The sequence below is a fragment of the Phoca vitulina genome, unplaced genomic scaffold, assembly GCF_004348235.1.
Source record: "Phoca vitulina isolate PV1807 unplaced genomic scaffold, GSC_HSeal_1.0 scaffold47, whole genome shotgun sequence".
NCBI classification, from domain to species: domain Eukaryota; kingdom Metazoa; phylum Chordata; class Mammalia; order Carnivora; family Phocidae; genus Phoca; species Phoca vitulina.
In genome coordinates, this window is record NW_022589750.1 from 5,072,795 (window position 1) to 5,086,469 (window position 13,675).

At 43.4% G+C, this 13,675-nt stretch overlaps 1 pseudogene; it reads left to right on the top strand.

The window, feature by feature from the left end:
* Positions 1-9,842: 9,842 nt before the first annotated feature.
* On the top strand, positions 9,843-11,500 carry LOC116649151 (annotated as a pseudogene).
* The last annotated feature ends 2,175 nt before the right edge of the window (positions 11,501-13,675 follow it).

Consider the following 13,675-nt stretch of genomic DNA (forward strand, 5'->3'; position numbering starts at 1 on the left):
TTGTTCAATAAATGTCACTAGAGGGTAACAAAATCTCTCTTGCAGAACACCCTCTGGCCACCACTTCCTCTCTTGACCCACCCATTGGGATCATCACAAGGCCTCTCCTGGCTTCAAAGGGTGAGGGGCTGTTTCTGAGCTTGATACAAAGGGTGGTCTTTTTCCAGGAGCTGGCTTCCTTATCACATACACTCTGTGGCCATCATTAATGCAATTTGCCAAGCCTTTCTGGTTCTCTTCATTTCTGGAGCAGGAGAGGATTTCATGTCCTGGCCCCCCTGTGGTTGGATGCATCTAAATGACTAGTTCTGACCAGTGCACTGTGAACAGAGTGACACGTTGTCACTCTTAGACTAGACTGTTTCACTGCCGATATGAGACCCTCTTCAGATCGCCTTTCTTTCTGATACAGTAACTTATAACATTGGATATAGTGGCTTCTCCATCAGTCTGCGTTCCTACGTGGCTCCAAGGAGCTAAGCCCTCTGCCAGTGTGGACATGCAGGACAAGCAAGAAATAAATACCCTTTAATCATTTGAACCTAGCGAGATTTGGGGAGTCTTTTGTTACCACAGCATGACTTAACCTCTTCTGACTGATACAGGTTCCAAATTGCTCAGATACTAAGAGAAAGGAGTAGATATCAACCTGATCCTTCCTCTCGCCTGCCCCAGGCATCTCTCCAAACTTCGCAGCAGGAATAAAAGCTGCTCTTTTCATCTAAGAGTGGCTGTTTTTGCAGCACTGGAGAGATTCTGGTAGATCTCCAGGAGAGTCCTCACACACAGAGGAAGGAGGCATCTTCCTGAGTCTATCAGTGTTCTCCTCCCAAGCAAAGCATGCTGGGGGAAGTATCTGCTCTTGGAGTAGAAAGCACAGAGAAAGTTGTCCACATTGTCTCGGGACCCAAGTGGAGGTGTGACTGCTATTTCATTTGCTCATCCTGGAAATGTGTCTAGAAAAGGTGTCAGGCTTGGGAAAGTGACATGTGGTGGGGTTGTGCCCATAGCGTTGGCCCAGAGAGTTTGAATGAAGACACAAGGCCTTCCAGTGTTCTTCCAGAGAGCAGCTTCAGTTGCTAAGTCCAAGCCTTGGTTGGTAGTTGGAAGGCTGAGCCTGCATGAGCCGCAGGAGGGAAGTAGTAGGCATGTGCATCCGGGATGTGGGAGGGATCAATGAGGAGGTGGGGCATCACCCATGTCTGCTCAGGATACTGCTTCCAAGGTACAAGGAGAAGGAAAGCGCCAACACATGACAGAAGCTGGGCCCGCTCTGGTTGTTCTGATCCCTGACCCCTCGCAGGGAGCATACTTCGTTGGGTGAAAGGGTGGCTCCTTCCCTTCGGCATGGAAAGCATCAGGACTGGTGCTTCTGGCTCAGCTCTGTCTCCAGATCACTTTAAAGATGCACAGGATGGACCACTGACTTGGGCATTGTGGGATTGCAGAGCTGGCCTCAAGGAACACTCTGCAAAGTGTGCTCACCACTGCTGTGGAGCTCTCAAGCCACATTTCCAGCAGGGCTGCAGGCTGGGCCTTCTAGAGTTCAGTGCCAAAACTTGAGGGAGAAGGTGGGAAGGACGGATTCTCCTATTATCCAGGAGAAGGGTGGTGGCAGTTACCATCTGCTGATTGTTCAGGAACACTATCTTTGTTTAGACACTTTCTGAGTCACATCCTCACCTCTACCTGTCTGCGTCTGCTTACCTGCACAGCTCACAATCAATATGGCTAAAGGGATGGCTCCTGGATAGGCAAGTTGGCAAGAGAAATACATTCCTATTGTAAGCTAGACTCTCTCTGAGCACTCTGAAGTGTTCTCTCTCTCTTTCCTTCTTTCACCTACCTCCTGCAAGCAGGGGCTCCCTCCACAGTTCATCACTAGCTGCCTTACTCATCCAGCAGCTGGAATTCTGGGTTTGCTCACTGCCCTAGATTCTGGGCCATTTGGGATTCTTCTTCTTCTTCTGGGAGATTGAGAGTGAGTGGGGGCTGGGGGCAGAGGGAGAGGGAGAAAGAGAGAATCTCAAGCAAACTCCACACCCAGAGCCTGACATGGAGCTTGATCTCATGATCCTGAGATCAAGACCTGAGCCAAAATCAAAAGTCCGATGCTTAACTGACTGAGCCACCCAGGCACCCCACCACTTGGGATTCTGAGCAGACTCTTCAAAGTTTACTCTCACATCCTAGCAGTGTTGCCTTTTATTCTTTTCATGACAACATCCTTCAAAAACTGCGAAATGAATTTCCATAGTGTCCACACGGCATTTGCACTTCCTTTCCCACCACCAGGAAAACCAAAACGATTTATACAAACATTTGGTGAAGGACATCATGGCTTTTTGTAAACATAATACAGTCACATTTTCATTCTTTCCCATCTCTTCTTTCTCCCTCTGCTTTTCCATAATGCACCTGACCCTTTTAGAATGTCCTTCTCCTGGTTATATTATGTGCCTTCCCACTTCAGGGTTTCTGCAGTCTCAGGAAGTATTTCAGTTCAATATCCTTACTCTCTGTTTTTGTTTTACCCTCCTTCCTTTCAACAAGTTACCGTAAATCCTTTTTTTTAATTGCAGCTTGCTTTCCCCCACCTCCAGTCTGCTTCCCCCTAACATTCCTCAACCTGTTCCAAAACACATGTAACACTTTCAGATGGCCACTGTTTCCTTGTGTATGCTCTTTGCATCTCACAGGTGTTTCTTTACTTAACCTTCTTAAAATAGAACCGGGCATCCATTTATTCAACTATTCAACACATGTTTATTGAGCACTTACTATGAGCTAGACTCTGTACCAGGCACTGGAGATTCAGCAGCAAATGAGGTAGGCATAGTCCCTGACTTCCTGACCTTATATTTTTATAGAAGAAACTAACAAAGATGTAAATAATTGAAAGTTATTAGGTCAGAGGGTGATATATGCTCTGAAGGAAAATATAGCAGAGTAAGGTTATAAAGAGTGATAGGGGCTGGGTGTTTTTAAAAAAATTATTAAGGAGGTCTCTTTGAGGAAGTGAAGGTAAAGCAGACACCTGAATGAAGCAGTGAGGTAGCCATGCCCTACAGGAGGAAGAAGCCATGCTTCCTACAGGAGGAAGAAGCCCAACATGTGAAAGCCCTAAGGTTGGAGGGTGCTTGGTGTGTTCATGGCACACCAAGGAGGCCAGTGTGGCTGAGCCTGGTGAGGGATGGGGAGAGCGGTCAGAGGTGAGGCTGGAGAGGTGGGCTGAGGGCCTCCTAGGTCACTGTCAGACTGTGAAGTTTGTCTAAATAGGACGAGACCCACTAGAGAGTGAAGAGCAAGGAGTGACGTATTCTGGTTCATGTTTTAGATGGATCACTCTGACTTCTGGGTGAAGAATGGAGAACATACAGGAACAGAAACAGAGAGTCCACTTAGGAAACCACAGCAGAAGTCCAAGAAAGACAATGGTGGGGGGACAGAACAGTGCTGGTGGATATCTGGTGGATATCTGGAGAGAAGTGACTAGATTCAAGATATACCTGGAAGGTGGAGCTGATAGTAATTGCTCGTAGACTATACTTAGAGAATGAGGATGCTTTTGTGTCGGTAAAAGTGGGTAAGTGGTGTTATGATGAACTGAGTTGGGGAGACTAGTGGAGGAACAATGGATGGGGGAAGGCAGGACATCAAGCATTCAGGTTTAAACATTAGGCTGAATATAAAAATGGAGATGTGGGAAGAAAGCAGCTGGATAACTAAGGGAGATGTTGAGCCTAGAGATGCGGACCGGGGAAGCATCAGGGTATAAGTTCTGTGTAAAGCAATAGGACTGGCTGGGATCACCAGGGAAGGAGTGAGGAGGGAGAAGAAAAGCAGTCCAGGAACTTAGCCTTAGGAAACTTCAAATTATAAAGGTTAAGAAGAAGCATGGGGATGAGCAGAGAACATTTAGAAGTAGCAGCCAGTGACATGGGACGAAAATCAGCAGAGTAATGGCTCCCAGAAGCCAAGGGAGGGAAGTATTTCAGGAAGGAGAGCATGATTAATGGGGTCAACCCTCTGCACCTTATAACACCATACAACTTCTCATTTGCATCACCAAGCTGGGGCGAGTCCTGTGAGGGTCCACCGTAGAAACTTCAGGAAGCAGAGCTGGGACAATGCTGCTTTCCTCTGGCGGCCAGAGTGGGGGTTTAATGCCCTTAGAAGTGAGACAGAGAGACTTGCATAATGGCTTCCCTTTCTCTGCTGGACCGTCTTCCAGAGGGCAAGAGGGCGATTATGCAGTTTACAGGCTAAAATGATGTACCCCATAAGCAAGTATCTGTAGTTTCCCAGACGGTGTTGAGCTGGCCCACAACCTAAGTTGTGACTGAGCAGAATGAGGGTCTCTCTCTGGTTAGCTAGAAGTTCTGAGGAATTCCCAGAAAGAAGATTCCCGTTCCCTTATCTTTAATTAATAGCAGGAGTTCGGAGATGTGGTTCAGGAACCAGGAGGTAGGAGATGCAGAGAAAGAACAAAACTATGGCTCATGAGGGTTCCTTTCTCTATCTAACTTGCTGGCTTGCTTACTCTGAACCTCTACATGGAGCTGCGCAGAAACTCAGGAAACCTTATCCTCCCTCGTGCCTCACACTGGATCTACCCCAAGCCTTGCCAGTTTTACCTCCTAAGTACCCGGATCGTGTCTTCCCATCTCCAGCGCCATTACTGGGACCCAAGCCATCATCACTCTTGGCTGGACTCCTACAGACTCCTAATTAGTCTTACCACATCTACTCTAAGCCCTCCAACCTCTTCTTCACAGCACAGAGTCATGTATTCAATCTCCATTTAGAAATGTTCAGTGGCTTCCCATTGGTCTCATGATGAAGCCCAAATGCCAAGCATGCCCCTCCCACCACTCTGATCTCAACTAGAGCATCATTCTTTCATGAAAACCTTCTCTAACCCCCTTGTCCATCATGGAGTCCTTTGTTATCTACTCTCAGAGACCCACATGACTTCCCTTCTTAGCACTTACGTCAACTTGTAATTATAAACTTAACACCATGATGACTTAAGATCTGTCCTCAACACTGGACATTAAGTCCCATGACCTGTCTGTTTTTTGCCTTCCACTCTGTCCCCAGCCCCATCTCAGTAGCTGTCACATGAAAGAATGAATAACAATGTGAAGGGAGCTGTCAAGAACCCAAGTGAGTCTATTCAGAGAAGAAACAAGGTAGAAGCGGTTGTCACTTGGGAACCCACTGTTGTTCCAGACCCAAGTGCAATTGTCATGAACACCAGTTAGTTTTACTCTCCTCCCGAAGTGCTTCTGCAGGTCCTGGCTAGACTCCGAGTCCAGTGACTTCATCTGCAGGTGCTATTTCTGTTGGATCTACATCCCTGTAATCATGCATTGAGCTCTTTTCAGGTCTCCGCAAAAAATCCACTCACATCAGCCATGTTGAATATTTTAACACAATGTAGGGTTCTTGTAGATGAGTCATGTCAGAGGTAGCCCTACTGTCTTTGTTTTTCCCCATTTCTTTTTTCCCTCTCCCCCTTTCTGGATGGTCTCTCCAGTCTCCTCACCTCCAAAAACTCCACATTCTTCCCTTTCTATATGGAGCACCTTCCCCTTTCCTTTGCCACCCTGGCACCACCCAACTGTCAGACTAGAGGAAGGTCTTGGCTTCTATCCCCAAACTTGCCTGCAGAAACCCACTGAGGGCCTGAGGAAAAAGCTCTTACCCTTCGTATGATATGAACTCTTTGAAGAACATTAAGGATTATAAAGGGGGAAAGATCCCAACCCTTTACTCAGTTATAAGAACCAGCAACACCATAGGGATGATAGAGCTTGCAATGTTTTAATAAAAACTACGCAAGAGCTAGTTCCTAACTTTTTCTGGGACATCGCCCACTTAAGTTCAAGATACAACTGTATCTAGAAGGGACTCTAATATTCATGGAAGCTTTGGGATTCACAGCTCAGGTCGTCAGTTTAAGATTTTTCTTTTATTAAATTGTTGGTATTTGCTTCTGCTCTATTTGCCCTATTTTTCCCATCAAATATGCCATTAATCCATTGTTTGGATCTCTCCTTTCTGTTTTCTATTTTCAGTATTGTCCCTTTCATGATTTTATTTTATTTTTCCTTTTCCTCTTGATTTTGGGTGAATTCCTCAAAATTGTCTTCCACATTGCTGATGTGATTTTTTTTTGCACTGTTGATTCTTTTACTTTTTTATGCATTTAAAAAATTTCTTTTCACACATTTAATAGTAACATTCTCTGCTTATCTCATCTAGTTCCCTTTTTATAGTTCCTTCTTAGCAACTGCCTTTTGATCTCGCTGTGTTGTCTTTTGTTTTAATATTGTTGACAATACAAGACAAATGTCTAAAATTTATGCAGTAAATCCTTAAAAAGAATGTCCTCCTTTTACTTCGTAAGTATTATACTATCCATCTGTGTTTAGGATCTTTTCATAGGTCCCCTATTATCTTGTTTCTATTTTTTCATCTTGGAACAATAAAGCTTCTATCTGTGTCTGGAATTTGCTCACCAAACTGGATGAGTAGATCCTTCTGAAATCATCTCATTGAGGTCTTAAGCTTGAGGGTAGCCTGAGGACTTGAGAGAGACCTACAGCCACAGATAAGATCGGGTCAACTGCATGATGGGGCAGTGTCTTTTCTAGGTAAAGCCACTGAGTCGGGTACCTGGTTGGCAAATGGTCCCGTTCTCAGCCCACCACACCTGGTTGAGCCATTGTTCTGTGAGATGGTGGGGCATTTTCGGCAGTCTCCAGCCGAGGAATGGGAGACAGTGTGATCAGAGTTGTGGCTGTTCTGTGTGGTTTTACACACCAGAGGGACCATCACAAGCAAGATACACAGTACAGAAAAGCATGCATACAAGAATTACAGTTACCACATGCTGTTGAAACTGAGCATCCAAGCCACCACCATGCTCTTTATCAAACCAAAGATAAAGCAAGTACCTTAAGATTGAAAATGCTGGGGGGGTGGGGAGCAGTTGGTGTGTATGCCTCCTGACTCAATTAGTTCGTTTACAAATGTTTACTTAACTGTCTGTTAGATTCCAAGGATGTAGACAGGATAATAGGGATTTATTAAACATACCCTTGACACCATAGGACTCATATGCTAACTGGGGAAACGAAAGAATAAGCAATTAAAACACAAATTACCAATTGCTGACATAGAGATATTTCTAAGGCACAATAGGAAACAAAATCCTAGCTGGAGAAATCCAAAAGTGCTTGGCATAGAAGAGGACCAGTGGGCTAGGTGTTAAAGGAGGAGTTGAAGATGGGAGTATAAAGGCACCTGGGTGGCTCAGTCGGTGAAGCGTCTGCCTTCAGCTCAGGTCATGATCTCAGGGTCCTGGGATCCATCCCAACTCTTCATGGATACATGGGTGTTTGCAAGCATCCCTTTCCATCCCCAACTCTGCAAAAAACAAGCCCTGTTCTCTGTTAATTAGAAGAGGCCTTTAGCCTGAAAAAGAAGACAACACCCTTTCTCATGTGCTTGTTGCTATCAATCATACTATATAGTGAGATGCCTGTCTTTCTCTCCTGACAGAGATGGAGAATTGAATATGCCGAGCCCTCTATGCAAGGTACACTTTATTTTCAATATCAACCAAATGTCAAGAGACAGGAGAATTTCTTTCCTTTAAGTAAATCCTATCTCATGGTTTTGGAGGAAAGATCGAGATGAGGCTGGGTACTAATTATATTCTAGTTTTTCCTAGAACTGAATTGTATACTCAGGAGCTATCCTGACTATGCATTTATACTTTTAGATGCAGAAAGTGCCTCCAATAAATAAAAGAAGTCATTTTTTTTCTGTGACATCTTCCTTCCTTCCTTCCTTCCTTCCTCTTTCTTTCTTCCTTTCTTTCTTCTTTTTTTCTTTCTTTTTTCTTTCTTTCTTTTCTTTCTTTCTTCTTTCTTTCTTTCTTTCTTTCTTTCTTTCTTTCTTTCTTTTCTTCTTTCTTTCTTCTTTCTTTTTTCTTCTTTCTTTCTTTCTTTCTTTCTTTCTCACAGCTTTACTGAGCTATAATTGTTATATGACAAACTGTCCTTATTTAAAGTGTACAATTTGTATTTAGGCATATGTATACACCTGTGAAACCAACAGCATGATCCAAATAATGTGCACAGATATGTACAACCTTGTGGGTTTATATGCCTACAGGACCAAGGGTTCTACATCCCAAAGAGCTAATGAATTTTGTCAATTTTTGCCTGTTGCAGACTTTGTGTTTTTTTTTTTTTAATTTTTTTGTCCCTTGACCCTTTCAGCTCTTTTGCTGTGCCTTGAAACTGATGCTGGTTAGCCTGGGGCCACTGGCATTGCATGTCTGTTGGGGGGAGGAACCTCAGCCATTGTGGTCCTGCACACCTTCTCATGGGATCATAGTTCTCTGAGCAGCAGAACTCCTGGAATCCCCTCTCTACATTCTACCATGATTCCAACCAAGTGAATGCAGGTCAGTATTTCCACCCCCTCTTCTCTCTCACTGCATCATGACCTTGGCTTCATGACCTTGGCACGTGCAGATGCTTAATTCTGCCTTCCTCTTAATTGCGGTTCCTTCATTGATGGCCAGTGGTAACTGTAGGGTGTCAGGTTTCAGCTTGCATGCTAACAAGCTTCTAGAGGTGGTCTTGTTTTAAGGTAAGCTTTCTTTTCTTCCAGTGAGCACTAAGGTGGTAAGTACTGAATGCTTGGAAAGCAAAGGAAATGTATGGGAGTTTGAATGATAATTAGATCATCATATGGGTTTAATCTGAGGGCCGAATTGAAAGCATCCTAACTTAGACTAAGAGTGTGGCTCAGATTTCCTGCCTCACAAGGAATAACTCGTTTCAGTTTTCCCACACAGAATACTAGAAGTTAAGTAAGAAGCACAGGGCCTCTAAATTACCTGTGATAATCTGATGAATAGGGCAGTCATTTCTCCATGGGAAAATTAAGGTGGTTTTACAACTAATTTTGAAATAAGCAACTCATCCATTGGGGCTTGGAAATCTTTTTTTTTTTTTTTTTTTTTTACCATGGGTAGACTCTTATAGGTGTGAAAATTATAATGTGATTTACTGTGTTTTGTTTCTATGGCATATTCACTGCCAGGTCTGGCAAAGGCCAAAAGAGGTGAAAGGGTCTAACAAAGTTTGAGGAGAATTAGGTATATTTGAAGATGAGGGTGGTTGGAGAAAGAGAGAGAGAAAAAAGAGAGAGGAGGAGGGGGAAGAGAGAGAGGAAAGAGGAGAAGAGATAGGATAGCAGATTTTGGGATAGCAGATTATAGGAAGTAGAAAAGGATTGGGATAAAGATTCAGAAAAGATGTGGGAAAGCTCTGATTCTAGTTGACAAGGATGAAGATCAATGAAAACAGACATGGTTGTGTGTTTTTATTTCGATTATTGCATGATTCTTCTTTCTTTCTTTCTCACAGCTTTACTGAGCTATAATTGTTATATGACAAACTGTCCTTATTTAAAGTGTACAATTTGTATTTAGGCATATGTATACACCTGTGAAACCAACAGCATGATCCAAATAATGTGCATGATAAACTATCCAAAAGTTAGTGGTCTAAAACGACTCATATTATACTTACAGATTCTGTGGGTCCAGTCCCCCATGGGAATGGCTTGTCTTTGTTCCGAGATGTCTAGGGACTTAGCTGGGAAGACTCAATTGCTGAAGGCTGGAACCATCTGGAACTGTCTTCACTTACAAGTCCGGCAGCTGATGTTGGCTACAAACTAGGATCTCAGCTGGGAGACCTCCACTGGATTACCTGTGTGTACTTTACACACAGTGTGGACCTCCTCACAATATGGCAGCCTTGCAACAGTCTGACTTCTTGTGTGGGACTCATGGTTTCCAGCACAAATGTTCCAGCAAACAAGGTAGTTGTGTTGATTTTGATAACACAGTTTTGGAGGACCCAGAACAGTTCTCCGGCTGTACTCTTTTGGCCAGAGCTGTCATGTATGTGTCAAAATTCAAGGGGAGGAGGAGTAGAACCCCCCTTCTTGCTGTAAGAAGTGTCAAAGAATCTGGAGCATCTCTTTTAAACTATCACGATTTTGTTGTCTACCTCACCAACCACCTTGAAGGATTCCTCCAGGACTCTTAACATATATTTCTGCTTCCCTCCTGAGTGAATCTCAACATATTTTAATAATTTGGTCCTGAATAAGTAAATGAGGGCACTCACATTACATAGTCTGAATCTCCCAGGTAAAGTAATGCTAAGATGTTGGGAGGAATTGAATTTTAAGATAGCAGAGTACATAGAAAAATGGAATATGTTCAGCGAGAGAGAAATAAAAGGTCAAGGACAGTGTAAAACATATTCATTTTTTCCCCATGATAATGTGAGCCCTGTAAAGATTGAGGCAGTCTGTCTCTTTCTCATCTTTGTCTAATCCCTCCCTAGTGCTTAATGTGGAGGCTCTATTCCATTCTATTTCCCACTTTTCCTGAGCCTTCCTTGAGGTTCAAGAATTAATCAGATAGGATCTTACTCAGTTTTCCCCAAAGGGAATCTTGCAAAGCTGGTGGAAGAACAGGTCCATGTGAAGAGTTAGTACTTTTCTCATCTTGGGATTGGATTTACATATGATCAAATTGTTTTCCATTTTTACATATTTCCTGGAAGGAACACATGTTATGAAACTGTAAGTTCTCATTTGATTGTCCTATACCTAGATGGCAAATGCTAATGACCCATGGAGGTAATTTAGAGACCCTTCCTTTCACAGATGTGCCAACTGAGGCCCAGAGAAGTGAAGTGCTTTGCTCAGGGTTGCCCAGCTGTTAATGGTGCATCCAAGATTAGACCCCAGATCTTCTGACATCCAGATCAGAGCATTTACCTTGACATTGGAAATCCCCGAAGTGGGAAGAGTGAGATAAATCTCCATTTAAAAATCCTAGACTCACCTCGGCCCCAGAGTGGCCACTGCCATGGCTAGCCAGTCCATCCAGCAGCTTGCTGCATGCCATGAAGTGGGCCTCTGAGAAGTTGTCTGAGGCCCACAAGCAAAAGAACCAGAGGCTGAAGCAGTCCAAAGAAGCAGCTCAGGTTGAAATTGAACAATACCGCCTGCAAAGAGAGAGGAGTTCAAGGCCATGGAAGATGTGGCTCTGGGATCCCTGGGCAGCTGCAGCATGGAAGTGGAGAAGGAGACCCAGGAGAAGATGACCATCCTCCAGACCTTCTTCCAGCAGAACAAGGATGAAGTCCTGCAGCACCTCTTGGCCTTTGTCTTTGACACCTGGCCAGAAATGCATGAAAATGGATAGGGGAGGAAGGAGAAGCTCAGTGCATGGATTGGCATTTTAAATGCCTTCATGGAATATGATGCAGCAAGCTTGAGTTTCATTCTTGGGAAAAGGCATTAAATTATTTCTGTATATTACACAGTAGGGCCCTTTGCTTTTTGGAGAATAGCAAATCTAGCTTCTTCGTGCAAACTTAGACCTTAACCAAAGATTTTCTTTTACCTCGTGTTTCTTATAAATGTAATGTGTAGGGTGCCTAGGTTGCTCAGTCTGTTAAGCGTTTGCCTTAGGCTCAGGTCATGATCCCAGGGTCCTGGGATCGAGCGCCGCATTGGGCTCCTTGCTCAGCCAGGACCCTGCTTCTCCCTCTGCCCCTCCCCGATGCTCATGCTCTCTCACAAATAAAATCTTTAAAGAAAAAAATTAATGTGTAGATGTTGTCTGTTTTCCTATACCTTGTAGCTTAGGCAACATATATATCAATACTTTTTCTTTCTTAGATAGATATAGTAAAAAAAAAATTTTTTTTTTAAGAAAACAGGATGAAATATTTTTTTCCCCTATCACTTTCTTGAAGGTCAGGGGATTTGTCTATGAAAAAGCAGTAATAGTTATTTGTAACTTGTGCAAAGCAAGAGCCAGCCTTCAAATAGTCCTTTCTGGCTAAGTGTTAGAACAACAGATCCTAGTATAAATGTTTGGGCTGTTTTTAGTTTCTCTTAATCAAAATTACTAGACGACAGAATTTAAGAACTTGCTACATGTTATTCCTCAGTGTACCGATAATCATTTAAAAGTAAAGACTTTGTCACGCACAAAAAACATTCCTAAATGGAAGTAAATGTCAAGTTGTTTTTTAGAGTTTAGCAACACTGGTGTATGCAAATTGCACGCCTCTATTCAGAAGATATGACGTGTCTGGATTAATCTTCTCTATTGTTACTTTAAGTAGAAATGACTAGCCGTGTATTTCACTAACCGAAGCACATTGAATGGAAAATAAAACCACTGCCCCAGAGCCCCTTCCGACATGAATGTATACATGTTTATCTTTATCTTCACATTCTACTGGACAGCTGTGTCAGTGAAGAGACTTCTGGAAGTGTTTTCAAAGGAAGAGAGAGCTCTGTTAATAGGTCTACCTAGATTTGACTGGTGGTTGTTTAGTCATAGATGAGAATGAAAGGATCCCATTGTGATAGTTCTAAAGTAGATTCTGGAGCAGCTGGTTTGCCCAATGCCAGGACCAGGCTCTCTGGGCACTAAGGAGGTACTCAAGAAAATGAAATGACTTCCTTACTTTGCAGCTCCTACCATATCAGATGTTATATTTATTTGAATTCATCCATTTGCTGAATTTTTATTCAAGAAACCATGACTTAATGAATAAGAACATAAGTGATGGAACCAAATTGAATTCCACCCCTTTACTTGCTTTGAGGACTCAGACAAATTACTTACCTTTCCTGAGTTCCCTCTCCGCATCTGTGAAAGGTGTATCAGTCAATTAGAATTCAATCACAGAAGCAGAGCCACACTAGAATATATATATGTCAAGGATTTGGCCTTATTCAATTGTGGCAGTAGTTAAACCGTCTCTGGGAGGCTCTTCTCTCCCTGCCTGATGTTGGTACTTGAAATCTTCAGAACAGGCAGATGATGTAAGGTTGGGAGGAACAAGGACAAGTTGGAATCCATGGACATGAATAGGAGCCTGGCAGGACCAACTTGAACCAGTGTCATTCCTCACTGCCTCCAACTTCAGTGAAGCGGGGTCATGCATCACACAGCCACACACACCAGGCCCAGGAGATGGTGAAGATGAAGGAGGATCCAGGGGAAGGTGGAGCCAATTCCATGGCAGCTGCCCCAGGCCAACAAGGTGAGTCCACAGATCAGCGACAAGGTGAAGGAGTATAAAACAAAATGGCAGCTGCTTCATATGCACCCTCAAAATCTGGCATAAAAAATATCTCTTATGGCCCACCCTAACCAGAAACACACTGCAAAGGGGATTCTGGGAAATGTAGTGGCCATATCACAAAGCCACGAGGTGCGGGTTACCAGATCATATGTATACATGTCATGATGAGTCATTAAGTGTGGAGCCTGGGACAATACGCAGTGATTATGATGATGATGGATGAGCAACAGTCTATTTTGGGGGCCACAAAGGCCAGAAATATGTCTCCAGCCCCTGCTCTCAATTTCTTTACGTTCTAACTTAAGAAAGAGCACATGCAGATGAGACATTATCATTTTAACAATTCTCCACCATCACGCCTCAGGATCTGGCCAGTTCCAAATGGGGGCTTGCCCTTTAAACACTGAAACCCTTTCTTACTTTAATCATTTTCAATGAACATCTTTGACAAGTGC